The following is a 13,674-nucleotide window of genomic DNA, read 5'->3' on the forward strand; positions in this document are numbered from 1 at the left end:
AAATCCCACCTCTAGTAAAAATCTAGCCACTTCATGGAAAAACTCATCCCGACCTCCATAAGTCTGATATGCTTTTGCCGAGGGTGAGTATTCCCCGAAATACGATTGGAGTGCTTCTGATGAAGGTTTTTTAACTGCCTCAAAGCCTCCTCTTGGCATCTGTAATGCATTTCGTATTTTCTTTGTGGTGACCTTGGTGATGTCTAACTGTTGTACCAATTCTTCCGCCTGCGGATGAGGTTCCGCTTCTGCTACTTTGATGAAACCTTGTAAGTTTCTCTCATGAAGCCATAGTCGCAGTTCTTCAGACACAGGAATCGGCATGACTTCTGTGTTTGCTTGTTCTGAATCACTTGTCGATGACGGTTGGAGATCTGCACAGCTTCTGTAGCGATGAAAATCAGAAAAACAGAGTTTGGGCGAACTAGGGCACGAAGGCTCAGACTGTTTCGATATCTGCACTCGTTTCTGTTGTTTTGGCGACACAGACGATACAGAAATATGCTTTAAAGATATTAACTTATGCATTATGACTAAAGAATAGTAATTGCTATTAATGTAGGAATTAATTAGTATTAACTCTACGTGTAGTGGTTGTACTACTTACTAATAATCATGCAATTCCTCTTTCTATTTATAGTCGATTCAGACTGTTATGGCAAGATTGTATTTCTGCATTTGACAAGAACTATTGAGTGAGTTAGTTAGTTATTTTATTTTATTTTTATTTTTTTTACTCTTCTGTTTGAATAAACGGATTTACCGGCATATCTCCCAAATACGGTTTAAGCCGGAATCCATTTACCCATTTCGGTAAAACCTCTCCGGTTAATGATCCTAGCTGATACGTACCATTTTTACTATTAATTATCCATACTGGACCTGTCCATCTATACCGGAGTTTCCTAGGCATAAGTCCCATTCTCGTTTGGAATACCAATACCGGTTTCCCAATTTCGAATTGCTCTTCCGATTTCCTTCGATGTCGATTTACGAATGCCTTGATTTGTCTCTGCTTGTGTTCTAGTGCTGACATTGATTGAATCCGTTCTTCTTCTAATACTAATAAAGCCTCTTTGCGTATCTCCTCCGATTCTATTTCATTTAACTTATTCGTCGCTTGGATACGAAGTGTCGGAATTTGAAATTCGATCGGCATAACGGCTTCAAGTCCGAATGCCATTCGGAAAGGTGTTGATTTAATGGATGTTTTGTACGAAGTACGATATGCCCATAATGCACTATTTAACTTTTGATCCCAATCAGTACGATTTTCATTCACTATCTTCTTTAAAATTGTTTGAATTGTTTTATTTGTCGATTCTGCCAATCCATTAGCTTGGGGATAGTAAGGCGTACTTTTCTTATGAACTACGGCATAGTAATTGGTTAATTCGTTAATTAACTTGTTAATAAAATGAGTGCCTTGATCGCTTACCAATTCTATTGGGCAACCGAATCGACACCATATATTTTCATACAGGAATTTTGCTGTGGATGCTGCTGTATTGTCCCTGAGAGCTTTTGCTTCAACCCATTTTGTGCAATAGTCAGTCGCAATTATGATATATCGATTACCGGTTCTTGCAGTTGCTGGTTTGAATGGGCCAACAAAATCTAAGCCCCATTTCTGAAATGGCTCAAGAGGTAAAACCGGTTGAAAAGGCATTCGATCCTTTTCGGTCGGTTGCCCCATTCTTTGACACAAATCACATTTCTTACAGTATTCATTAGCATCTTTCATCACCGTTGGCCACCATAACCCGCTATTCCATATTTTTCTGGCTGTTGCTTCTCCTGCGTAATGACCGCCAGCAATTCCACAATGTGACTCTGTTAATATGGCTGATTTTTCAAATTTCCGTACTGCCCTTCGCCATATTCCATCCGCTCCTTTATGATACAACATGTCATTAAACAAACAAAAATTTCGACTTCGTACTGCAATTCTTTTTCTTTCATCTGTCGACATGTGTTCGGCCGGAATTCCTGTTGATAGAAATATCGTCATTTCGGAAATCCATTCATCCTCTTTTTCCTCATTCACTTCTTGTGCTTTTACTGCCTCAACCTGAAATAATTGAGTATCTGGAAAATCATCTTTAACCCCAACCGCTTCTTCTCCAGACTCAAGCCGACTGAGATAGTCAGCAATCGCGTGTTGTGCTCCTGGTCGATGTATAATGTCGAATTCAAACTCTTGAAGCAATAACGTCCATCTGGCTAACTTGCCTGTCAATTCTTGTTTGGAAACTAGATACAGTAGAGCCGAATGATCCACATGAAATGTAAATTTCTTACCCAAAAGGTAATGTCGAAATTTGTTCACACTATATATCATTCCCAAAGCTTCTCTTTCGGTTGTTGAATAGTTTCTTTCGGCCGACGAAAGTTTCCTACTGGCATAGTATACCGGCCTATACCAGTTTGGTTCGGATAATTGCATTAAAGCACTGCCTATGGCAATGTCCGACGCATCGACGAAAACATGAAATGGTTTGTTCCAGTCCGGTGGTTGAACTACCGGAACCTTTGTCAGCATCTTCTTGAGACATTCGTATGCATCTTGTTCTATACTTGTCCATATAAAAGGAATTTTGTGTACTGCTGTGTGTAACGGAATAGCAATGTCTGCTAGATATCTCATCATTCTACTGTGCCACCGAATTTGACCCAAAAATCTACTTAGAGCTTTAGCATTTGTTGGTGGTGTTGCCTCAATAATTGCTTTAACTTTGTCTGGGTCCACTGCAATCCCTTCTTGACTGACAATATGCCCAAGTAACGTACCACTCATTACTCCGAATGCGCACTTGGCTGGATTTAAGCTAAGACGCCCTTTTCGACATTTTTCTAAACATAGCCGTAAATGCTCAAAATGATCAGCTTTCCGACTATATACCGCAAAATCATCTAAAAACACCTGCATGAAAGCTGGAATATATTCCCCGAATATTTCCTGTATTACCCGCTGAAATGTAGCTGGAGCTGTTTTTAAACCGAACATCATTACTACTGCCACAAAGACACCCCATTCTGTGACGAAAGCTGTCTTTTCCTGATCTTCCGGATTCATCCGTACTTGGTTGTACCCACTGAACCCATCCAAGAAACTATACATTTCATGTCCCGCTACTGCATCTAATATCCCATCTGTGAATGGCAACGGAAACGCATCCGTAATTGTCGCTGCATTCAATTTTCTGTAATCCACACATACGTGAATTTTCCCATTCTTTTTCGGGACTACTACTATCGGACTCAGCCATGTTGATTTTTTGACGGGTCGAATAAATCCTACTTTTAAGAGTTTATCGATTTCTTCTTTTACTTTGATAGCATAATTCGGATTCAACCTGTACCTGCGTTGTTGTACTGGCTTTGCATCTTTATGCAAATTGATTTGATGTTGACAAAAAGCGAGATCCAGACCTTTCATATCGTCAAACGACCATGCAAAAACATCTTTATATTGTAATAGTAATGTTGTTAATGTCCGTTTGTCATTTTCCGCCAAATCTCTAGCAATCAAGACTGTTTTTCTTTCAGCATCCTCTACTCCTGCCAAATCGATCTCCTCCAATGCTGAGGCTTGCACTCTCTGAGATACCTTCATTTCCTTATCTGTAGCTTCTTGTTGCATTCGTATTTCTTTCATTGTTTGCTCATCTATTGGCACTTCTTCGTGTGAGTCTACATATGGTGTTAATAATGCTTGCAAAATATCTACCTCAAATAGAGGGATGATTTTCTGATTATCATTGAAATACTGACTTTCTTCTTCCTCGTCCAATCCTTCCATCATATTAACTGCTTCTGCATGTACAGGTAAACTCTGTTTGCTTGTTGTCACTTTGTTGTGCGTCGGAATCCTGACCTTAGTTTTTCCTTTCCTAAATGTTAGCACATTTTGTTTCCAATTTTGTTTAATATTAGCTGTCTTTAACCATGGTCTCCCCAATAACAAGGGGTATGCTCCCTGTGTTTCTAACTGCAAAATTACTGCCGAAATCTGAAAACTGTGTCCCCCGATTATTACATCCAGTTGTCGAAGCAAACCAATCGGGCGTACCGTACTTGTAACTGCCATTCGTAACCAAAACGGACATGCTTCCCATTCCGTGATTTCCAGTTTTTCACATGTAGCTTTGTTAATCACATTAACTCCCGAGCCTCCATCTATAATCACATTTCCGATTTCTTGCCCGTAAAGTATTACCTTAATCGACGGATTCTGTTCATCCATGATCGAAGGGTTATTACTTGGCTGATTGTAGTGTACTGCTATTTGTTCGGAACCTTTATATGCAATTAAAGCTGCCACTTTTTCTGTAAACCTTGGTACTAACTTAAGTAAGCCTGTAAGTGGCAATGACACTTGGCAATCAGCCAACAGTTTCCCAGTTTCTTCCTGTTCCTTATTCCCCAATGACTGTTGTACAGCGATGTTCTGGTCAATGTTATTGTCTTGTAACATTCGATTCACATTACTTTGATTTGCTTCGTCAACCCATTCTTTTGCCTTCTTCCTGAATTTCCCACTCTGATTGTTTGCTTTTGCTGCGTGTCGTTACTTGCTGAACTTCCGGTATTACCATATTAACTGCTGGACCCTTTCCTTTAACCGGACATTGATTAGCATAATGGCCTAGTTGTCGACAAATATAACAAGTGGGTACAAATGTTGCACTGGTCTCTCCATGTGCAAATTGGCCGTTATTAAATTGCTGCTCTTCATTACCACTCGGGTTTTGTTGGTATTGACGTGTAGCTTTTGGTTTGTAAAATCTCTTGTTTTTATACCGATTCTGCCTAAATTGTTCAGTATTATCATTTGGTTGTGCTACATTTTGTGTTATCCCGAACTCCTGATTTGGCGGAAAATTATTCTGTTGAAACATTTGATTATTTTGTGGAACGGTTTGAGTATTATGTTGAAAGGTCATATTACCCGGTTGAAATGCCGGATTTGGTTGAAATGTAGAATTCGGTTGCACATTTGGACAGTTCTGTTGAAACCCTTGAAATGGTGGGTTACCTTGTTGGAAACTTTGATTATTTTGTTGAAAATATTGATTCGGATTCTGTACGAATGGTGGGTTGGATTGAGCAAAACCTGGTTGAAATGCTTGAGTCACTTGAGTGGGTTGCATATTTTGTTGTGAAAAGATCTGATTTGGCTGTAGAACCGGATTTTGTTGTACATTTTGCTGCTTTTGTGAAAAATTATTATTTTGATAACCATTGAACAGATTAGTGTTATTTTGGTAACCACTATCAGTAAAAATTTGTCGTACTGACGCCGTAGTCTTATTAAGCAGATTATATTCACATTGTTCTACTGAATGTAATTTTGAATGACATATTGTACAATGTGTTCTTAACGTACATTCAATTGCCGAATGCCCCGTATTTAAACAAGTGGTGCATTGAACTGCTTGTCGAAATTGTAACTCCTCTATTGTCGGTAATGTACGGTGTAATGCCGACATGTCCATACTCTGAACATTGACCGGTGGTCGACCCATTTCTATTGCTTTATCAATTACTTGTTCGATAGTCTGATTTCGAAAATCGAACACTTTCAATGTCGTCCTTAATGGTTCTTTTACAGCTTCCAGAAAGACTTCTTTTAATTCATTATCCGGAATCGGCCTTGAAATCTGAAGCTGTAAGTTCTGAAATCGTATCACAAACTGAGATACTGTTTCATTTTTTTCTTGATATAACGCATAAAATTGCGTAATCAAATCCTTCTGCGGAATTTGTTGATGAAATAATTGTAAAAATTTACTAGTTAACACTTCAAAGGATGGAAATCCTTGAAGACCGTTCTGCACAAACCAATTGGCAGAATATCCGTCTAATGATAAGACGAACTCAGCGATTTTTGACTTATCTTCGGCATCTGCCGACAATCGCTGAGCTCCATGGTTAATCTCCCATGTCGTTAAGAAATCCCTAACATGTGCTTCCGCCTCTGTTCCTTCCCGGAACTTAGAATAAGTATAAGGCATATCGTCCCAAATGTCGTAAAACGATACCTCTTCCGTCTGTTTTTCGTCTGAAGGTAATTGATCGGATAAGTCAGGAAGTTTCGACCACTTTGTGCTTGATTCCGGCTGTTCTTGCGCAATGAACGCTTCCTGCACTGCCTTCGTAACTGACCTTGTACGAGGGCGCTTACAACTGACCGGTGTCTCCTCTTTATACGACATCCATTCGATTTGTTCTCTGCTTAATTGCAGATGTAACCGGGCGTGCCAAAATTCTTCTGTGTTAATCGGCTAATTACTAACTACTACCGATACAGAAGAGTGAACGTCGCTACTCAACGTTCTAACAAGGAATTGTGTTTTACGAATGGAATTATACTATATTAATCGGTAATTACCGTGATCGTTACTTAGTTATAAATTAGGAAGCTTGCACTTAACAACATAGACAATAGAAAGAACACAGAATCCGTACAGGATATTCCTAACTTAAACTTATATTACTAAATAAAACGACCCTTCTTACAATGCCTTCGGTTCCCTTTTATAGGTATACCCAAGGTCTTTTCTCATCAAGAACTATTCCTACCTACTATCAAGAATTACAAAATTATCTAACTAACTTAGTTCTCTTCGTTTACTGCTGAGTCATTGATCCGAACAGTCGATCCGAACCGACTCCGTTTTCGACGCTTTCCCACTTGTTCGGTAAAACTGACTGTCCGGGTCCCGGTAACAGCGATACACTATCCGACAGGCGTGCGAGGTGTTACCCATAGGAGTTGTAAGGGGCGGTATAAGGCTAAAACATGATAAAGTGATTGTTGTGTATGTGTAATGTATATGAGTGTGAGTGAGGATGAATATATGTATGAACACATGAGGATATTAAAGAAAAGGTAGACGATAGGGAGCCTCATTCTTTTGAAAGGGCAAAAAAGGTGGCAATAATTAAATGGAGAAAGTGTATGAGAAAGTTTGGGAGGGACATGAGAGAAGATGATGAAGCTATTGAAGGTGTGACGCCATATGTTCACAAGGTACATGAGAAGAGTCATGATGTGTCTTCATGACGAGAATCTTCTACAAATACCATGGATCTTGGACAACAAGTGGCAAAGATGGTTGAAGAAGTAAGTAAACATTGCATCAACCAAGTTGAACTTACAAGGTCTATGCAAGATTCTCAAGTAAAAGGTACTACGTGGCAAAATTCCAATGTGCAATGTTATAATTGTTTTGAAGGAGGGCATATTTCACCAAATTGTTTGATCCTAAGCGAGAAGGAGGAGGTATTGCTCCGATTCCAAGAGGAGTGGAAGAGAAAAGGTCACAAAATCAAGTAAATTCTCATGGTATTAATTCAATTGAATTTAAGAAAATTGATAATGTAAAGGATGCATTAGATCTACAACATGTGGGAAGGTCATCTAATATGGGGATTCATATGACGTTTTAGTGGGAAAGATAGGTCGTGTAGAGGAGCACAAGGGAGGCTCAAGGATGTGAACTAGGTTGCAAAATCAAGCGAAAGATGGAGCAATATCACAAGGGGAAGAACCTAGTAAGCATAGGGATAAGAAAGGAAAGAAACCTCAAGAATCAAAGAGGAGGGTAGCTATCAAGGATTATCCATTAGGTTTAGGTTAAAAGTCATATTCATTGTTGAATGACTTGAAAGAGAGGAAAGTGGATATGACATTTTCCCAAGCACTAGAACTAGTTCCTACGCTACATAGAGAACGGAGGAAGGTGGTGAGTATTTCTAAGAAGGGTAGATGAGAAACTACTATTATAGGAAGTGCAGATGCTCAAGACATCCCACGAATATATTATAATCATGGAAAAGATTTGTTGCCAGTGCTAGCAGTTTGGTGTCAAAGGCAAATGGTGGCTCTAGCATATGTAGATGGTGGTGCAGAAGTATGTGTCATAAAGGAGGTGTTGAGAGACAAACTCAACATTGGGTGCGTAAATGGGTGCGTAACCCAGTGCATTGTATGCAAAATATGGTCGTAGCGGTATGTAAACTGAGAGGCCGTTGGAATGTTATTCCTTGTAAGGAATAATTTTGGGAGTAAATGTAGGATGCTCATTTATGAGTGGTCAAGCACCATAAGTACTTGTGTCAGCCCAATTGTCAGGGCTTGTATAAAAGGTGCTCACTAAGCACGAAGTATGTATAGAGAACATACAGAGAATTATTTTTTGAATATAGTATCGTTTTTAGCTCTCTGTGTCTCTCCCTCTCTCCTTCTATGACTTCTGTGCTTTATTGAATTGTCGTGCATCCGAACCGTGTACTCTTTGTCTTTTGCATACGCTTCCGCACACATTCTTTTACATGGTATCAGAGTGCGAGGGTTGAGACTCCTCTGCAGCCGACAAAAAAGCTTGCGATAAAGACAGAGGAATGGGAAGCTCGCTACCGACTGAGAAGCTCGACAGGAGCAACTACGCATCTTAGTCATACAAGATGCACCAGTACCTGCTTGGTCATTGTTACTGGAGTTATGTCAAAAGAGCTAATGATACAACACCTGAATCAACACATATGAGATTTTTCGGCTTGGGAACAAGCAGCAAGCAGAGTTCTTTACTGCTTCGCGTCTTGTGTGAGTGACCAGCTCTTGAGCTACATTCAGGATGCTAAGACGCCAAAGGACGCGTGGGCGAATCTGAAGGGGATTTTTACCGCAAGCACAACGGCCAAGAAGTTGCAACTCAAGTAGGAGCTTAGCAATGTCTGGCAGAAAGATTTGTCTGGGCTGATTACACGGCCCAAATCAAGGAGATCTACGACTCTCTTGCCTCCATCAATGTGAATGTCGAGGAGGATGAAATTGTTAGGAAACAGGTCCCTCCGGATGGGAAGTGAGAAGAACAGTACTGATGAGCAAACTTGGCCGAGGCCGATAGGCCGAGGCCGAAACCGGATGAAGAGTACCCAACTACGGAAGACCCGGTGAGAACTGGATGAAGAAGACCCGACAAGAGCCGGATGGTGAAGACCCGGTGAGAACCGATTGAAGAGTACCCGACTACGGAAGACCCGGTGAGAACCGGATGACGAAGACCCGGCTACGGAAGACCCGGTGAGAACCGGACGAGGAGTACCCGGTTAGCACTGGATGATGCAGGCCCGGTGAGGAGTGCTTACCAGATGAAGGGACATATTTGTAAATGTGTTTCTGAGAGTCCATCGGGGCTATATGTGTAAATAGCCGAAAAGTCATATTGGTATAAATATGACTTAGGGCAAACTGTGTGCGCATGTTGTTGTCATTCTTGTTGGTGCAAGATTAGAACGCGTAACTGTGTACAGAGAGAGAGAGAGAGAGGAAGAGGTTGTTGCCTCTGTTGTAACCGCCGTCTGTGGCGAAGATAGCAAGCTCGAGGTCATTGCCTCGGTGCTTTACTGTTGTACATTTTGATATAGTGATAGTTTGCAGTCTGTGGGCTGCCGTGGTTTTTCCCTAGTTTGGGTTTTCCACGCTAACATCCTGTGTACTCCTCTCTCCATTGTGTCGTGCTTTCATTTCCCGTTTTCTATGGATGATTCTAAGCTCGGTTGTGGCCGAGCGTGGCGCATAGGGAACGTGTAGTTCCTGTCAGAAATGGTGCGGGTTTGTCTTGGAGGTTTAGCATCAAAGTTCGGAGCATTCCAAATGGCAGTCTACCCAAGGGAGAATATGTCTTTGTTCTTCGAGCTTTAGTCGATGTTGCTTGTGGAGGTAAATCACACGGGTGCATCGACGAGTGCGCATACCGACGACAAGATGTTGTATATGGAGGAAGACAGGCCCTGTGGTCATGGGGGAGGAGGCGGATCGGAGTGCAGTGGAGGCGGCCGAAAAGAGTAGAACGTGCGGGCAGCAGGGGGATTCATAGCGGCACCGGAAGGCGGCAACAGAAGGTTGCAACGGAATGTTGGTACTGTGGCAAGAAAGGCCACAGGGACAACGAGTGCTGGAAGAAGAGAGCTGATTCGGACAAAGCAGAATCGAGCGGAAGAGATGTAGGAAGGCGTTACAAATCACACTTTCACGCACCTCAGGTGCTACATCGAAGAGGAAGGCCAAGTTATCGCGCAAGGGCACCGTGAAGGGAGAATGTTCATCCTCGACACCAATCAAGCCGGAATCACGTTGTTCACGAAAGGATAGAAGGTCGAGTCAGACATCGACTTGTGGCACAAGCGGTTCAGCCACGTTAACTTCCCACGGCTTCGTGAAATGCAAATGAAGAACACTGTTTTCGGTTTGCCGAAATTTCGGGGCTGTAATGGCCAAGTCTATGAAGCTTGCCAACTAGGAAAGCAGCACCGACTTGTGTTCCCAAACGAGCGTAATCGGAGTCGAAATCCGCACGACTTAATCCATTCAGATGTATGGGGATCGGCATAGAACATGAGTCTCGGTGGAAGCTGTTACTTCGTAATCTTCATCGATGACTTCACTCGGCACACTTGGGCGTGCTTGATCGCGAAAAAGAGCGAAGTCTTCGCGTGGTTCCTGAAGGTGAAGAGCCTTGCAGAAAGGGAAACAAGGCGTAAGATCAAGTGCCTATGGTCTGATAGCGGGAAGGAATACTTCTCCGACCAGTTCACGAGTTATCTATAGGGAATTCGATGTGAATTCTAGTGTAGATATACGCCGGAGCAGAACGGCGTAGTTGAGTGGAAGAATTGGACAATCGAAGAAGCGGCCAGGGCCATGCTTGAAGAGAAGCATATGCCGAAGTTTTACTGGGCTGAAGCCGTAAGGACGACTGTTTATTTGTAGAATTGGGCTTCTGCTAATGGAGGAGTGTCGCCACACAAGTTGTATTTCGGAAAGAAGCTGAAGTTGGCACACTTGTGGATTTTCGGCAGCATTGTGTATGTGCATGTTCCGAAGGAGAAGAAGAGGAGGAAGTTGGACACCAAAACGAAGAAGTGTATCTTGGTCAGCTATTCAGACGAACAAAAGGGGTATAAGTGCTATAACCCATGACAAAGGAAGTTCGTGTAAGCTGAGATGTCGTATTTGAAGAGAAGAGCCCACTTCGTGGTACTTGCCTTCACCTCCAATACCTCATGACTCCATTCCAAACTCTGAAGAAGAGATCAGCGAGGCCGAGCTGCCTACATGTGATGAGGAAATCGGAGTTCGATCTCATTTCGGCTACGCGGGCCGAATGAGGGGTTGGGCCGAGATAGCCAACCAAATGAAGAATCGACGAGTAGTGGAGACTCGTCCGTGTTGTCCCCACGTAAAGAACTAAGAAGACGGTTTACACATAAAGGAAAAGGGAAGAAGAAAGTGTTGGAATACGATTTCCGCAGTGCCGAGTCAGATCGGAGCGAATCTGACTTCGGGCCAATCGAGAAGCAACCTCCGCGGAAGAGGTCGAAATCGATCGAAAAGGTCGTGAAATCGAGTAATCACGAATTACACCAATCTATCCGCCTGAAGAACCCCGTAAAAAGATACGGGTACAATGAATACATGGCACACCATTACGTGTACATGACACAAGTGGTGGAAGTGCGTGAGCCGGAGAGCTACGTAGAAGCAGCAGAAGACACAAACTGGCGTGCCGCAATGGAGGAAGAGATGCACACATTATCAAACAACGAGACTTGGGTCCTGGTTGACGCACCTAAAGGTGTTAAGCCGATCGGATGTAGATGGGGTTTTAAGGTGAAATACAACACCGACGGCTCGGTAAACTGATATAAGCCCTGGTTGGTTGTGAAAGGCTACGCGCAGAAGCACGACGTAGATTACAAAGAGACCTTTGCCCCAATCGCGAAGATGACTACCGTGCGAGTTCTGCTAGCCGTAGTTGCGGCAAAGGGGTGGCATCTACATCCGATGGATGTAAAGAATGTGTTCTTGCAAGGTGATCTTGAGGAACAAGTGTACATGGTACAACCCCCCGGATTTCTATCTGAACAAAACACTTCAGCAGTTTGCCGATTGAAGAAGGCGTTATACAGACTTAAACAAGCCCCGTGAGCTTGGAACGCGAAGATTACGCAGCGGTTGTGTAGCATGGGGTTTACGATGTCCAAATCGGACTCTTCATTGTTCATTTGGCAAGGTCGACATGGACCGGTTTGTCTTTTACTTTAGGTTGATGATTTAGTCATCGTCGGTGCCGACCTGGAAGAAATCGGCCGTGTCAAGTCCCAGCTCGCAGCATCTTTCGAAATGAAGGATCTTGGAGACCTTCATTACTTCCTTGGGATCGACGTGATCCGTACCCCCGAAGGCATATTGATTAGTCAATGTCATTACGCGCTGAATATGCTCTTCAAGTTCAGGATGACAGATTGTAAACCCATCATGACCCCTCTAGAAAGAAATGTAAAACTTCGCCAAGGTTCGGGTACGACGTGCGACCCAATACGGTTCTGACAGATTGTCGGAAGCCTAATTTACTTGACGATTACTCGGTCAGATCTTAGCTACCCTATCGGAATGATCAGTCAATTTATGTTGCAACCCACAAACGAACACCTTCAGTGTGCGTAAAGGATATTATGATATGTCAGCGACACGAAAGACATGGCGTTGTTGTATTGTACAGGCGTAGCCGAACAATTAGTTGGCTACGCAGATGCCGATTGGGCCAGAAATGCCCACGATCGTAGATCCACATCTGGATACACATTCTCATTGGAAAGTGAGGCGATTGCGTGGAGCAGTAAGAAGCAGTCGAAAATAGCGTTGTCGAGCACAGATGCCAAATATCGAGGGGCGACTATTGCTTTGTGTGAAGTCATTTGGTTGAAACGGCTATTACGGGATTTGATTGTGGAGGTGTCCGATCCGACGATGATCTATTGTGACAACCTCAACAGCATCCACCTTGCAAAGAACCCTATCTTCCACACCCGAACCAAGCACATTGAGGTGCACTAACATTTTGTTCGCAAGCATGTCCTTTCTGGTGAAGTAGAATTGGCGTATGTTCCAATGGGTCGGCAGATTGTCGACATCTTCACCAAGCCCCTTGGTCTCGACAAGTTATGACATTTCTCGGTTGAGCTGGGGTTGCGTCATACCGAACTTGAGGGGGAGATAGGAACAGGAACAAGAGCGTGCAAGGAGTAGTGACCGTGATGCAAAATCAGATGAAGAATTCAATTTCGGGCCGGCTGAAGAAGCCGAAGAAGAAAATAGGGTTCGTAATCGCAAGGAAGACCCGAAGACATCTGAACAAAGGGGAAATACAGCCAAGAAGGGCGTAAAGGCCAAGACCAAGACGTGGTTTGATGTTGTTAAGGGCCTGAAAACAAAAGGTGAATTGGAGATAGCCAAATCGGGCAGAAGTGGAATTGAATTGGAAGTGACCGATTCAATCGAAATATTCAATTCGGACATTACGAATCGACTAAGGAACAAGCGGAGGAAAGGGCAGCGAAAGAGGCGCCAACATCGCGACAACAAGGGAGTTGAGAAGGGCCGCATGAGCAGACAAGCCGAATGGAAGGGTCGAAGCGCGTGGAATCGAACGGATCGAGGAGCATGAGCGCGGCATGAAGCTAGGAGAGGCCGGTACGAAGATCCGAAAAAGCATATGGAACATCAAGTTGAGCTTGAGGGTGAGTGTTAAGAGACAAGCTCAATATTGGGTGCGTAAACGAGTGCGTAACCCAGTGTGTAGATTGGGAGCGTAAAATCGTACG

This window comes from Azolla caroliniana, unplaced genomic scaffold (genome assembly GCF_043228905.1).
Source record: "Azolla caroliniana isolate FFs.n. ecotype wild unplaced genomic scaffold, voAzoCaro1.0.p SCAF_7, whole genome shotgun sequence".
In the NCBI taxonomy this organism is placed as follows: domain Eukaryota; kingdom Viridiplantae; phylum Streptophyta; class Polypodiopsida; order Salviniales; family Salviniaceae; genus Azolla; species Azolla caroliniana.